Source organism: Balaenoptera borealis (genome assembly GCF_965194805.1).
Source record: "Balaenoptera borealis genome assembly, chromosome: 20".
NCBI lineage: Eukaryota > Metazoa > Chordata > Mammalia > Artiodactyla > Balaenopteridae > Balaenoptera > Balaenoptera borealis.
Window position 1 is genome coordinate 51,324,956 of NC_138879.1, and position 15,427 is coordinate 51,340,382.

Here is a 15,427-nt window from a genome sequence, read left to right on the forward strand (position 1 = left end):
TTGGTTTTGCTTTGTTTGTTTTGGTTTTAGGTCGTTTTGTTTTGTTTTGTTTGCCTATGGATGTCCCATGGTTTCAGCACTATTTTTTGAAAAGACTATTCTTTCTTTCTCCGCTGAATTGCCTTTGTACCTTTGTTGAAAATCAATTGACCGTATATGTGTACATCTATTTCTGAACACTCTATTCTGTTCCATGACCTATTTAAGGAATTGAAAAACTACCCTTTCTCCAGTGAATTGCCTTTGCATCTTGTTAAAAAACAACTGACCATATACATGCAAGTCTATTTCTTGACTCTGTATTCTGTTCCACAGATCTGTTTGTATATTTGACGTATTTGTACTGGTAACACATTGTTTTTATTACTCGAGATTTATAACATCTTGAATCAGGTAGTATTAAGTATTCCAACTTTGTTTTTCTTCTTCTGTGTTATTTTGGCCATTCTACATCCTTTGCATTGCCATATAAATTTTAGAATCACCTTGTTCTACTAAAAAAGCCCACTGAGATTTTGATTGGAACCATGTTGATTTTGTAGATCAATTTGTGGAGAATTGACACTTACCAATATTGAGTCTTTTGACCCATGAATATAATATAGGTCTCTATTTAGGATTTCTTTTAATTTTTCTGTAGTCTTCAATGTGCAGGTCTTACATGTCCTTGGTCCTTGTCAGATGTCTCCTCAAGTATTTAATATTTTTATGGTGTTTTGAAAATTTTCAATATCCAATTGATCATTGCTATAATATAAAAATACAATTTAGTTTTGTATTGTATCCTACAACATTATTAAACTCACTTATTAATTCTAGCATTTGTTTTGTCATTCTATAGAATTCTAGATTGATAGGGGTTTTTTTGTTGTTTTGTTTTGTTTTGTTTACTTTTAGTATTTTTGAAATGTTTCTCCCCTATCTTTTAGATCACCTTGATTCCAACAAGAAGATTGCTGAAATATGTGTTTCTCTAGCCGTATTGTGCCCTTTTTTCCTCTGGCTGCTTTTAGATTTTCTCTTTATTGCTAATTTAAATTGTGATGTACTTTGGTGTCTTTTTCTTCATGTTTCTTGTGTTTTTGGTTCATTGAGCTTCTTGGATCTGTGGGTTTATAGTTTTCATCAAATTTGAAAAAAATGGTGCCTATTATTTCTTTGAATACTTCTTCTGCACCTCCTCCTTTTAGGACTCATGTATATTAGCCTTCTTGAAGTTATCTCACACTCGATGTTCCTTTACTTTTAGCCTTTTTTCCTCCTTGTTTCTTTGTGGATAGTTTCTCTTACTGTAACAAGTTCACTAATCTTGTCTTCTGCAGTGTCTAATCTGCTGTAAATGCCATTCAGTGTATTCTTCATCTCAAGAAGTTTGATTTGAATCATATATATCTTCTACATTTCTACTTAACATGCTCTTGTCCACTAATTCCATCATCTCTGTCATTTCTGGGTCTGTTTTGATTGATTGATGCTTCTTCCCATTATGAGTTGTAGTTTCCTGATTCATTGAATGCTTGGTAATTTTTCATCAAGGGATGTTATTTTATTTTCCATTATGGTTTATTACAGGATATTGAATATATTTCCCTGTGCTATACAGTAGGACCTTGTCATTTATCTGTTCTATACGTAACAGTTTGAATCTGCTAATTCCAAAATTCCAATCCATCCCTCCTCCATCCCCCCCTCTCCCTTGGCAACTACAAGTCTGTTCTCTATGTCTGTGAGTCTGTTTCTGTTTTGTGGATAAGTTCATTTGTGTCATATTTTAGATTCCAAATGTAAGTGATATCATATGAAATTTGCCTTTCTCTTTCTGACTTACTTCCCTTAGCAGGATAATCTCTAGGTCCATCCATGTTGCTCCAAAAGGCATTATTTAATACTTTTTTATGGCTGAGTAGTATTCCATTGTATATATATACACCACATCTTTATTTTTTCATTAATTAATTTCTTCATTTTTGGCTGCGTTGGGTCTTCGTTGCTGCACGCGGGCTTTCTCTAGTTGTGGCGAGTGGGGACTACTCTTTGTTGCGGTGCACGGGCTTCTCATCGCAGTGGCTTCTCTTGTTGCAGAGCACAGGCTCTAGAGCGCAGACTCAGCAGTTGTGGCATGTGGGCTTAGTTGCTCTGCGGCGCGTGGGATCTTCCCGGTCCAGGGCTCAAACCCGTGTCCCCTGCACTGGCAGGCGGATTCTTAACCACTGTGCTACCAGGGAAGCCCCCCACATCTTCTTTTTTTTTGTTTGTTTGTTTGGGGATTTTTTGGCAGCGCTGCACAGCATGTGGGAGCTTAGCTCCCTGACCAGGGATTGAACCCACACTCCCTGCATTGGAAGTGCAGAGTCTTAACCACTGGATCACCAGGGAAGTCCTATACCACATCTTCTTTACCCATTCTTCTGTTCATGGACATTTAGGTTGTTTCCACGTCTTGGCTATTGTGATTGGTGCTGCTATGAACATAGGGGTCCATGTATCTCTTCTTTTTTTTTGAAGATTTATTTTTAATTAATTTATTTTTGGCTGCGTCAGGTCTTAGTTGTGGCATGTGGGATCTTTCGTTGTGGCACACAGGCTTCTCTCTGGTTGTGGCGTGTGGGTTTTCTCATCTCTAGTTGTGGCGCTCAGGCTCCAGGGCACGTGGGCTCTGTAGTTTGCAGCACGCAGGCTCTCTAGTTGAGGCGCGTGAGGTCAGTAGTTGTGGCACGTGGGCTTAGTTGCCCTGAGGCATGTGGTATCTTAGTTCCCTGACCAGGGATCAAACCCACGTCCCCTGCATTGGAAGGCAGATTCTTAACCACTACGCCACCAGGGAAGCCCTATTTTGAATTTTTTGAGGATCCGCCATGCTGTTTTCCATAGCAGCTGCACCATTTTACATGCCCACCATCAGTGCACATTTCTCCATACCTTCACCAACACTTGTTATTCTCTGTTTTTTGTTTTGTTTTGTTTTTTATAGTAGCCATCCTAATGGGTGTGAGGTTCTTGATTTGCATTTCCCTAAATGATTAATGATGCTGAGCATCTTTTCATGTGATGTTGGTCATTTGTATACTTTCTTTGGAGATATGTCTATTCAAGTACTTTTTCAATTTTTTAATCCAGTTGTTAGTTTTTTGTTGTTGAACCAATGAATTTTTAATGGGTGGAATTTCAAACTTTGTGGAAAGTGAAGTGAAACAATAGAAAAAATAAGAGCAGTGTGTGGTGAGGAGGATTGGAGAGAGAGTTCTGATCAGGATCTTCTTTTCCTGTCTGGGTTCTCAGCTCTCCAGGCAGTACCTGCTTTCCTCTGCTCCTCCCCTGAGCCCAAAGACTAGAAATTCCCATGGTTTCTGTGCCGCGCCAGGGGAGCAGATTGGGTTGGGTTCTTCCAGGCTCCTCTGTAAGTGTGAGAACCTCTTATCTGGTCTAACAATTAGCCAGTGTGGTGGTGAGTGGCGCCATCTGGTGGTAGAGATGAGAATGTTTCCAGACTTTCAGCAATTTATCATTTCCACTGAGAATCCCAGAAAGAGGCTGGATGGAGGAAGAGGAAGGGTTTAGCCACACCAGCCAGGATTTAATTTCTTGAGAATCTCTTCAGTTCAGTGGGTGCTGACGTGGTTCCTTCCCTCCACTCAGCTTTGGGGGTGCCAGGGCAGCAATCACAAGCAGAGTTCCCTATGTTGTGTTCATAGGGACTCCAGACTGTTCCATGCCCACAGGCAGGAATTCCCTCACATTCTCAAAATTCTACCTTTAGGGGTAACCTTGCCCTTCCCACTTCTGGAATGCACACCCCTCCATTCAGGCCCGGGCCTCAGGGCCAGTCAGGCGTGGAGAACACCCAAGGCTGCACCTGGTCTGAGAGGTCCAGCCTTGGTCAGACTGCCTGTGTGACCCTAGTGCCATTCCCCTGCAGCTTTGCCTTCATTTCAACACTGCGGGTCTCCTGCCCATGAAGGCTCTGGGGTCCAGCCTTGCTTTGTGGTTTCCCCTTCCTGGCTGTCGCTGAAGCAAACCCTCAGCTCTTTGACACCAGAGTTTCACTGCAAAATTCAGCGGTGTCCCAGGCAATGGGTAACAACTTAACAACTGAAGCTCTAGTATCTTCCAGAAATACGTGGACTCTTTTCTCTACTCCTGAGGCCCTTCTTCTCTCAGAAGCTCCACTGATCTGCTCTTCTTTTTAATTCCTTCACCTCTCAAGTAGAGAAAAAAATTGTTCCAGTGGGAAACTATGCATTGTCTAAACTCTAGAGGTCATCCCTGTGAGTTTTCTGATTCTGGTTCTCTGTAAAGTGTAGAGATAATTGATAGCAAGACAAAAATAATTCTTATCTATGGATATGGAAATTCTGTCCTATCCTGTAGAGGTTGGAATGACTTTCCTCCCACCAGACCCTCTCTACGGAAAAACCAGTTTGGCTCACATTTGCACATTTATTTCAATACTCCTAACCTATAAATCTGTCCTTTGGATTTTCTTTTAAACTTACTCTAACATCTGCCTGGTTGCCTCATTGATTAATTAGTAGAATAAAAACTTGAACAGGTGCTCATTTTTATATCTGTATGAGATTCATGATTTTATCTTTCATTGAAAATTATCTTTTAACACTAAAATGGGTAGGCCCTGCACCCAGAAAAGCCCAGATCTCTGGCATTGACACCTGGAGGGGTACCCTTTCAGGGGGAACAACCAGGGTGACCTGTTTCCCCTTCAATTGCCCTCTGGCCTCTGGTGGAGATCTCACTTCTGTGTCCTGTCCTGCTCCCCACGTGGAGCAGCACAAGTGGTTGGTGATCTTGTCTTGAAGGCAAAGTTTCTGGAGTCGTGGGAGGAGGCTTGCCTTGAAGCTTTCTGTGTAGTTTTGCCCTAAAACAGTTCCAGAGCCTGGCTAGCCAGGAGGTAAAATGGTTGGCTTTTGACGGTTTTAACATTCTTTAGCCTTTTTCAAGAAAAAGTTGCTACCAGGGGCTGGTGGGAGGGGGAATGGGGAGTTTGAAACGGAGCAGGACCCTATGGGGCTCCCGGGCACAAAAGCCTTTCAAACAGTTGCTAATCAGGGAAGGGAGGGGATGCAGAGACAAGGGAGGAGCAGCCAAGAAACAATGGTGCAGCCTTGGGGCAGGGTCCTGGGTCCTCCCCAGGGGATACCCTTAACAATATCTTTGAGCTCTTCACAGAACTAAAACCCCCAACAAATGGAAGATGTTAGCATTCTTCATTCCAGAGAGGACCACCCAAGGCCAGATTAAAAGAACCAGAGAAGCTCATCAAGAGAACTACCTGAGAACAGATTAAAGGAATGCAGGCCCTGCACACACCCTGATGCTTATCAGCAAACCCACCCTTGAACCATTGCTATAAAACTTAAAACTCCTCACCAAATCCTCCCGGGTTGGGATGTACAGTTTTTCAGGGCACCAGCCACTGTGTCTCCCTTTGCCTGGCAAAGCAATAAAGCTATTCTTTTCTACTTCACGCAAAACTGTCTCCGAGATTTGGTTCGGCACCAGTGCACGCACAGAGGCTGAGTTTTCGGCATCAAGTTCATGTTTAACAGGGACAGAGTTTCACTTTGAGTTGATGAAAAAGTTCTGGAGCAGGATGGTGGTGATGGTTGCATGACAGTGTAAATGTCACTGAACTGTACACTTAAAACTGGTTAAGATGGTAAATTTTATGTTATTTACATTTTATCTAAATATAAAAAAAGAAAGAGTTGCTAATTTGAATACTTTTCTGGGTGGGTTCCTGTGGGTAAAGCTGAAATTGGACATGATTTCACAGCTTCTCAGAGACTGAACTTCGGTGTATGTGCATATGTGATTTTTAAAAATAAACCTTCCTCCTCCCACCAAACCCCCTTAGTTCTCAAACAAATAATGAACAACAGCTGTGAGCCACCATCTAGAAGGTTCCGTGGAACAGAATGGAGGAGGTAAGAAGAAGGAGCTGACAGTGTGAGGGGGAGACATCTGTCCGTGTGATGCTTGCTGCTGTTCTGACAGGATTGTTTGGGTAGCAAATGACCTTGAAACCATCCTTGAACTGGCTTAGACATAAACAAGAAGGCTTGGTAGGATTCTGGAGATGCTGGAGGAGTATTAGTTTCCTGTTGCTGCTGTACCAAATTACCACAAATTTAGTAGCTTAAAACAACATAAATTTAATCTCTTATAGTTCTGGACATCAGGTGTATAGAATGGGTTGGCAGGGCTGGTTCCTTCTGGACACTCTCAGGGAGAATTTTTTCCTTGCCTTTTTTTGCTCCTAGGGGTTGCTGGCCTTCCTTGGCTCGTGACCCTTCTTCTGTCACTCCAACCTCTTGCTTCCATGGTCCTTTCACCTACCACTGACTGACCTTCCTGCTTCTCTCTTGGGAAGACCTCTGTGATTGCACTGGGCCCACCTGGATAACCCAGGATCATCTCTCAATCTCAAAATCCTTAACTTAGTCTTCTTACCGTGTAAAGAACATATTCACAGGTTCTGGGGATTGGGACGTCTTCATTCAGCTTACTGTAGATGGCTTAGTGAGGCTCATGTGGACGTGCCTGGACATCCCCATCAGGGCAGGGATGCTCAGTGATCCTGAACTGGATGTACTCAGATGTGCCTGTCACATTGCTAAACATACTCACACCCCATATTCCTCCGCACATCCTGCCTGGGGAGGGGTGTCTCTGGCTCCTTCTGGGCTTCCTGTGTGCTTTGTACAACCCTTTCATGCTTGCTCTTTGGGATGTTGTGACAAAGGTCTTTCTAGTCATTATTATGCCCTTTCTGTGCCCTTTTGATACATCTCTATGTCCATATCCTTGAAACTAAGTAAACCATTCATCTTCATGTGCTGATGTGTAACCCAAGGACTGGGGAATATGTGGAGGATCTCATGCAATTAGATCTTTGAAGAGTTAAAGGACCATGCCTTGAGAAGGGAAGGAAGGCCACTGGGCCTTAGGGACAACTGAGCCAGGGATGCAAATGCCACCAGGCCATAAAAGAATGGATGAAGAAATGGAAAGACAGATGTGTGACAGCCACAACTCTGTTTCTCTGTGTGTGATTGCTTATTCCTCTCTAGTTGCAGATCCACCTACAACTCCTGAACCTCACATTCCAGTGGAGGAAGATTGCTTCTCTCTCTCTGGTCCAGTTTCCAAAGTCCCAGGGAAGTGCTGTGATTGGCTCGCCTTGTACGGCAGATGCTGTTGGTGCCCCGCCCTCACCCCTCTGCTTGGCACTCACAGTTCCCCTGTAGACCCAACAAGCTTCCTGCCCACAGGTTGTGACTCTTGGCCTGGCCTTTCTCTGGCCACCAGAGTGAGCTCTGCCTCAGGCTGGAAATGCTGGGAAGTTAACCTTGGATAGTTCAAGTCTAGGAGAGCAGCTCTCAACCAATGGCTGACTGGACTTGGTAGACACCTGAGCTCCCTCGCCCCCTGGGTAGGAAATGTCTACAGTGCTCCCCACACAGTTCCCAGCAGGACTGAGTCCCAGTTACTCACAGTGGAAACCCGCTCTTTGCTGCTCCCTGTGTTGACTTCCTTCCCTCCCCCCATCTCACTTTCCCATGCCCCTACTGGTGCCACCAGATAAACTACTTGCACTCAAATCCTTACTCAGGGTCTGCTTCTGGGGCATCTTAATCTAAGACACCTTGTGCCAGGTGCTCATCCCTGGACCAAACAATCATGGCAGTTGGTGCAGGAACCAACAGTTGGAGCAGGAAACAAGAGCAGCTCTGACTGGAAAAACATGGTTGATATGGGGGGCAGGGGCAGAGGGGGACACTTTCCAAAAGAAAGGGTTGTTAGTCACAAAAGAAGGGGTGAAGGCCTGGGAAGACAAAATAACAGGCATCCACTACAGCCGTGATAGAGAGATGGACAGGTACAATGTTTGCACAAAGTGGGGAGTTATCTTTTCCCCCTGGAGGCATGGGGGCGGCGGCGGGGGTGGGTGGGGAGCTGGCTTTCCCCAGAGTGAGTGTCCGGAAACGACTGGGCAGAAGCTGCAAACCTATTCTGACCTGGCCTCTTAAGTTACGCAACCTCACTTTCACTACATGCTGTGGGTGACACATGAGTCACTAAGGCCACCCAGTTTCAAGTAGAGGGGACAGAGACCCCTCCTCAGTGGGAGGAGTGTCAAAGAATCTGTGGTCGTGTTTTACAACCACTGCAAAGTGTATCTAGGGAAGGATGCCCAGCGGAGAGACAGCCACGTTGAACCGACAGGACACATACAATTTCTAGGCATTCTGAACAGAGCAGGCCCAACTTGAGCCCAGTCAGAGCTGAGTGGTAGCAGGGCTCGTGAACTAGCATTTGGGAGTCAGGAGAAGGAGTAAAGTTCACGGGTGAGAACTGAAATCACTGCTGTCTCCACATAGCTGTCCCAGGGGGGCATCCATTCCCTTGCCTCTTTCAGCTCCTAGAGGCCACCTGCCTTCCTGGGCTCAGGCCCTTCCTCCGTCACTCCAACCTCTTCCTTGCATGGTCATATCTCCTACTGTTGACTCTGGCCCCCTGCCTCCCTCTTGGGAGGACCCTGGTGATTACCTGGGGCCCACCTAGATCATCCAGGGTACTCTCGCCACCTCCAAGTCCTTAACTTAACCACATCTGCAAAGTTCCTTTGCCCGTATAAGGCAACATATTCACGGGTTCTCTCATGGGGCTCTTCGCCTCCAGAAATGGGGAGAAGTGGGCAGGGACCCCTTTCATTTGTCCCCTGCCCACCACACCCCCCAAATATCTACACGCTGACCTTCCATCTGGGCCGGGAAGATCTCCCCTCAGTGACCTCAGGGAAGGCATGGGGGCCGGGGAGAAGGTGCAAGGCCCGCATGGCAGTTGCTGTTGGGGGAGAACAGAGGAACACGGTGGACTTCAAGACGATTCCCAGTTCCACCCACGTGCTCTGGCCTCCCATACCCCGGTCAGAGCCCTTTAAAGAGGCGTTCTTGTTTTTGTGACTTATAAACGTACCCAAACATCCTCAGACAATGGAAAGAAGGCAATTTCAATCTCTAAGAATCCCACCAACTCAGAGGGAGCCACTGTTATACTGGGGTACATCTCTCTTGACTTAGATTTAAGTGTACAAGTTTACAAAGTCAATACACGTGCTGTTTTATAATCTGCTTCATTCATGCAACGTGTTGTGATTGCCTATCTATGGCCATAAATATAGAATTACATCTCCATTTCTATTGGTTTCATAGTATTGTATAGAATAACATTTTTAACCAATACACAACTGACTAGGAGATTGCTTCTAATTTTTCACTATTATAAACAATACTATCCTGAACCTCTTTGCTTTTCGTCTAGGTATCTCTTGAGAGTAAATTTCCTAATATGGGATTACTGAGTCACAGGTATGTCCATTTTACATTTGGATACTATTATGGGTTAAACTGTGTTCCTCAGAAAGGTATGCCAGGGAGTTCCCTGGCGGTGCAGTGGTTAGGACTCCACCCTTTCACTGCCGAGGGCGCAGGTTCAATCCCTGGTCAGGGACTAAGAATCCCACAAACCGCGTGGCGAGGCCCCCTGCAAAAAAGTATGTCCATTTCCTAACCCCTAACATCTGTGAATGACCTTATTTGGAAGTAGGGTCTTTGCAGATGATCAAGTTAAGATGAGGTCATTAGGTTGGATCCTAAACCAATATGACTGGTGTCCTGATATAAAGGAGAAATTTGGACACAGACACTGACACACAGAAAGAGAAGACAATGTGAAGACGGCCATGGGATGACAAAGGCAGAGATTGGATGGATGCAGCTGTAAGCCAAGGATTGCCAGGCATCACCAGAAGCTGGAAGAGGCAAGGAAGTGTTCTACCCAGAATCTCAGAGGGAGCATGGTCCTGCTGACACCTCGATTTTGGACTTCTAGCCTCCAGAACTATGAGACAATAAATTTCATTTTAAGCCACCCAGTTTGTGATACTTTGTTACAGCAGCCCTTGGAAACTAATACAGATGCATGCTGCCAAGCTGCCCTTCAGAAAGGCTGTATTGGTTTAAATTCTCATCATAATAAACTATGGTTATATACATTTCTTTTATTATTGGTGAGATGTAATCATTTTTCATATGTTTGCCAACTATTTGTATTTCTTCCATGAACTGCCTTTTGCCCATGTTTCTATTGACATGTTTATTTTACATCTTATGAGCTTATAAAAGACATTTTTAAATTAGAAACATCGATCCTTCCCTATGTATGTAACAAATATTTTTTCCTGTTCAGTCATCTCTCTGGTTTCTCTTATCCTTCAGAAACCTTTTAAAAATATAATCCAATTTATCACTGTTTTCTTTTATGGCTTCTGGTTTTGTAGCAAACTTAGAAAGTCTTTCCCCACTCTTGATAATTTTAAAAAGAAAATGATCCATATTTTCTTCTGGCGCTCCTATAAGTTCATGTTTTAAAGTTAAATCTTTGCTGGAACACCCTGGAATGTGTTCTCCTGGGAGAGGTGAGATTGGAATCTAGCTAGGTAGTTTTTCAAAGTGGCTAGCCAGTACCATGAAATGAATAACGCTTCTTTCCCATGATGATTTGAAATGCCACCGTCATATCCTAAATTCCCAAGCGTCAGGACTCTCCATTGTGAGAGTGTGTGTCACGGGCACAGTTATCCGGACTGTAATAATCTACTCACTTGTCTTTATCCCCACTGGATTGTGAGTCACCAGAAGATGGGAACTAGGTCTGTTCACCATTGTACTCAGTGCCCGGCACATAGGAGACGCTCAGTAAATATTTGGTCAAATCAATGAGCACTAACACATGGTGTCATGCAACATCATTGCTGCTTTTCTCCGGAGGTCCTCTCCCCCACCCCCGAGTGCAGAGGCACAATCACCTCTCATCTCACATGGAGGATGTGCGCACCAAGGTGCAACTTCAGAGGCCGTTAGACAATTCAAGGGAGGTTCCTGCTCCAGTGACCAACACTTGTTTGCATTTCAGGCTGGGTGAGTTCCCAAGAAAGCTACCCGAGAGGCAGGGTACATGCAGCAAGGCCTTGGGCAGATTGTTTAGTCATTTCATGGACTGGGCAATGATTATAACTCTTCATGGGAAAACACTAGAGTCTAGTCCAAAATAAGAACTGTTGCTTTTTTTTTTTCCCCCATTCTCTCAGTTTAAGGTAGTTTGAGGGACTTCCCTGGTGGTGCAGTGGATAAGAATCCACCTGCCAGTGCAGGGGACACGGGTTCGATCCCTGGTCCAAGAAGACCCCACATGTCTGGGAGCAACTAAGCCCGTGCGCCACAACTACTGAAGCCCGCGCGCCTAGAGCCCGTGCTGCAACAAGAGAAGCCACCGCAATGAGAAGCCCGCGCACCGCAACGAAGAGTAGCCCCCGCTCACCGCAGCTAGAGAAAGCCTGCGCACAGCAACAAAGGCCCAACACAGCCAAAAATAAATAGATAAATAAATTTTTAAAAAAAAAGAACTGTTGCTTTTTTCTTTTTCCTTTCTTTCAGTTTAAGGTAGTTTGATACTTTGAACCACAGGGTGAAGTTGAATCCTGAGGAGAGGAAAGCTCCACAGATGACCACCAGAGGGTGCCTTGACCCCTGCAGGGGCGTCTTTAGCTACCCAGGCCAGCGGGCAGCATTTCAGATGTGCACAAGGAAGGCCAAACAGACCACCCCGACTTCCTGTCCTCCTCCTGTTGTAGGAAGACGGTGGTGGAGCCAGGGGAAGAGTGTGGACGGCAAGGAAGTGGGTAGGTCCAAATGACCTGGTGGGGGCCCTAAACTTTGCTTTCAGCCTCCCTCTGCCAACACGTTCACTCTCCACCAGACATACAACCACCTGCTGCTGTCCAAACACTCTGGGTTGGTCTCTCCATATTATCTCCACTTGGTGAGCTCCTACACATCCTTCAAGGCCCAGTTCGAATGCCCTCTCAGCCCTCCCATTTTGTGCTTCCATGGCACCAGTATTCATTGCTTTCAATAGTAATTAGTTACATGCCCTTCTGTCCTGAAGAACATGGGTTCTCCCAGGGACAACTTGCTCAGCTCTGAGCAGAGACATGTGAGCATAGGGCCTGGCACAAAGCAAAGGGCATTGAACCTCGCCAGCATTATATTATGTTTCCACCTTCTTCCTACACCTTGAGAGGCTTCCCTGAGGACAGGCACTAGGTCTGATTCTTCTCTCTGGCCCTCATACCACCCAGCACAGGACCTGGCAAAGTAGGCCCTCAAGTTTGCTAGAATGAAGTTGCCTCCTTTGGAGTATGTAACTCACTTCTTTTCCCTGTAGACTACTTGGCTTCTTTTTTCAGTCGACATGTATCTATCAGGCATTTTCTGTTGTGCCCAGGACCGTGCTGGGTGCCCGGGTTGTGGAGGATAGTTGAGGAGGTGCCCTGTCCCAGCTGCGGAGAACAGACAATAACGGAAGAGTGATTTATGGTACAATCTCTGAAGCACCTTCATGTTTATCAAACTCTTTTATTTTACAAATGAGGAAACTGAGGCTCAGGGAGGGGAGGGGTTCACATAGGAAGGTGTTGGCAGACTGAGTCTGGCACTTGGATCTCCTAACAGCCCCACTCGGACGTGCTGTGACAAGTGCATTGTGCGAAGCAGTAGGTTTATCAAGTTCACTGCATCACAGCTGAACACGCCGTCCCGAAGCCTTAGCAAAATCGCTTATTGGATGAGTCAATGAAACACAAACCAAGGAGTCACCACCTTGGTAGCAGAAGATGAGTTCTACCCACAGAAGCATTTATTCACTTCTCAAAAGATCATTTACGATTTGCTCTAAGAGACGTTTTTGAGCCGCAAAGTTTTGGATCGACCCTAATAAGAGAGAACTTAGACTTTGCAAATGGACAGACCTGGGTTGAAGGTCCTTCCCGGGCTGTGCAGTGTTGATTCATGATGTAACCTCCCAGAGCCTCGATATTTTCACCTGTAAAATGGAGACAATAATCTTCCAGGTAAGTGAAGATGGGGTGAGATAAGGGCACCGGTTTCGGGCCCTAGTCCCCAGCAGCTGCTCCCTAATGGGATTTATCAGTTCTGTGGTGAGCAGCCAATTGTGTGCGTCCCCTCCCAATGCCAAGTCCAGCGACTCCTGTTGGTAGCTTGAAAGCGGCCGCCGTGGGGATATTTACATCACAGAAATGAGCAAACACTACAAACCAGGAATCTTTCTGTCTCCCGAGAGCCTGTTGTTAAACGTTTACCAGACATCCCAGGGTATCATCATCATGGCTGAGAATAATCATAACTTGTTCACCCCGGGCAGACACAAGGCACGCCAGTTTGGCTCTTTTTACTGACGTGACCATTCATTTCAGTCAGCACAGTCAAGTCCACCAAACGGTGGGTTGGCTTCCCCACCCCCGGCCCCCATTTCAGAGGTGGTGCTGTGGGAAGGCAACTGAGTCCAGGGGTCCGCTGGACCCATTTCTTGACGCAGCCTGTCACACACCCTGAGAAACAGGAGGCTCCCCTCGCCTCCCCGAGCAGAAGCTGGGTCAGCAGTGCCAGGGCTCCCGGGGCTTGTGAGAGCTGTTTTCCTTGTGGGACGGCATTGGTACCCGTGAACTGGTTTCTCACCCAGGTCTGTCTCTGAGCCTGGGTGGGAGTCAGGCTCCTTTAGCTTTTCTGGAGCTCCGGGCTGCTCAGGGCAGGCTCATGTGTGGGGACCCCACCCCACCCTAACCCCCTCCGCCCTGGGGCCTGATCCCTCCACCCCAGGACGGTCTGCCAGTGGGACTTGCAGGAGCACAGGGGCAGCAAGAAGATTCTGGCTCCTGGAAGGCCTCAGGAGTCAGCTTTCTTGGAAGAGGGATTGGTTGCCTGGTGACGGCGCCTGGGCCTCTCCCTGGTGGGCTGAGCAGAAAGGGGAAGTGTGGTCAGGCGGACACTCATGGCTCGGGTGGGTGGAAAGCCTGTGGGTGAGGAACCACTCCTCCCCAGCTGCGCTGAGCCGTGACTCTCAGAGCACTGCTGGTCCCTCAGCCGCTCACAGCTGGACCTCCTGCAGCTTAGTAAGCACCTGGGCCTGTGTCAGTGCGAGTGACCACCTGGGCTTGGGCTGGGGGATTGTAGCCTAGGGCCTTGGTACGACCGCTGGGTGGGGCTGGAGAAACACTGGTCTTGAAGAGCTCACCCTGCTGCTGGCTGGCTGGCTGGGTGACCTCGGGATCACTTCACCTCCTTGGGCCTCCATCTCCTTGTGTGTATGGTGGGGCCATGAAGAGGCCTACTTCTCAGGTTGCAATGACGTAATGACCGAGAGTGAGAGGTGTGTACCGCTAGAGGGTTGTTATCGTTCTCTGGATTCTGACGGCGAGTTTGGGTAACTGACCTGTGAGAGGACCCTAACTGGTCTGTGCTGGAGGCGGGGTGGGAGTTGAGGCATTGACTATGTGAACTTTGGGCTACATCTTGAAACCCGTGGATGAACACCACCAGCTTTGGTGTCTTTGTCACTGTGTCTTTGGCATTCAGGGATTTATCTTTCAGGCATCTTGCCTTCCAGAGGCCTCAAGGTCAAGGTGTGTTGGGCTGGGGTCAGATCTCAATTGAGCAGTCTGCTCTTGACCCCTGGAAAAAATGACTGTGGAGGAGACCTGGGTTCGGCTTTGTCCTTTTCACTTCCACCTTTTCATGCATCAGTTGTCCCTAAAGCCACTCCCTTTCCTGGTGCCTTTGCATGGGTGGACCTCTGAGGAAGCATCAAAAGTGGGGATTGTTGAGCCTGGAGAAGACAAAGACTGGGAGCTTCTTGTTAATTTTTTTTTTTAGCATCTTTTTTTCCCTTTCTGAAAATTAGAAAACTGCCGAGCAATAAGGGAAACAATGACCCCAAATCCCACCACCTCACAATAATCACAGTAAAGAGTTTGCTGTCTTGCCTGCCAGTCTTTTTTCTTCTCAGGTGTAGCTGTTTTGGAAAGTTATCTATGTTTTGTTTTGATGTAAGGACATTCTAGACATAGAAATACAGACGTCATAGCTGTCATCAGGCAGCAGCATCCCTGACCCCCTCCATCTACTTAACATGACACAAGCATTCCTGCCAAAGAGCCCCTGAGCGACAGGTTCAAGTTTCCCTCCGCCTTCTTAGAGCCAAACAAATAAGAAAGTAAGCAACAGCAAGAGGCGATTTGGTTGGACCCAGGGAAGGAATCTTGGGTTGTAGAAATTCTGGGATAAACTTACTAAGAAGCCTGAATGATCTGCAGCTCTGAAAGGCTCACATCACCCAGAACATCTCAAAGATACTAGAATATCAACCTATTTGGGAGCAGGGAGCAGAAGCTCTTATAAAATGTGATACCTAAATTTTTGAAACCGTGTTTGCTTTATGCCTCACAGCAAGGCTGGGTGGCAGGGAAAGAAAGACAGACCCTACTCTCACA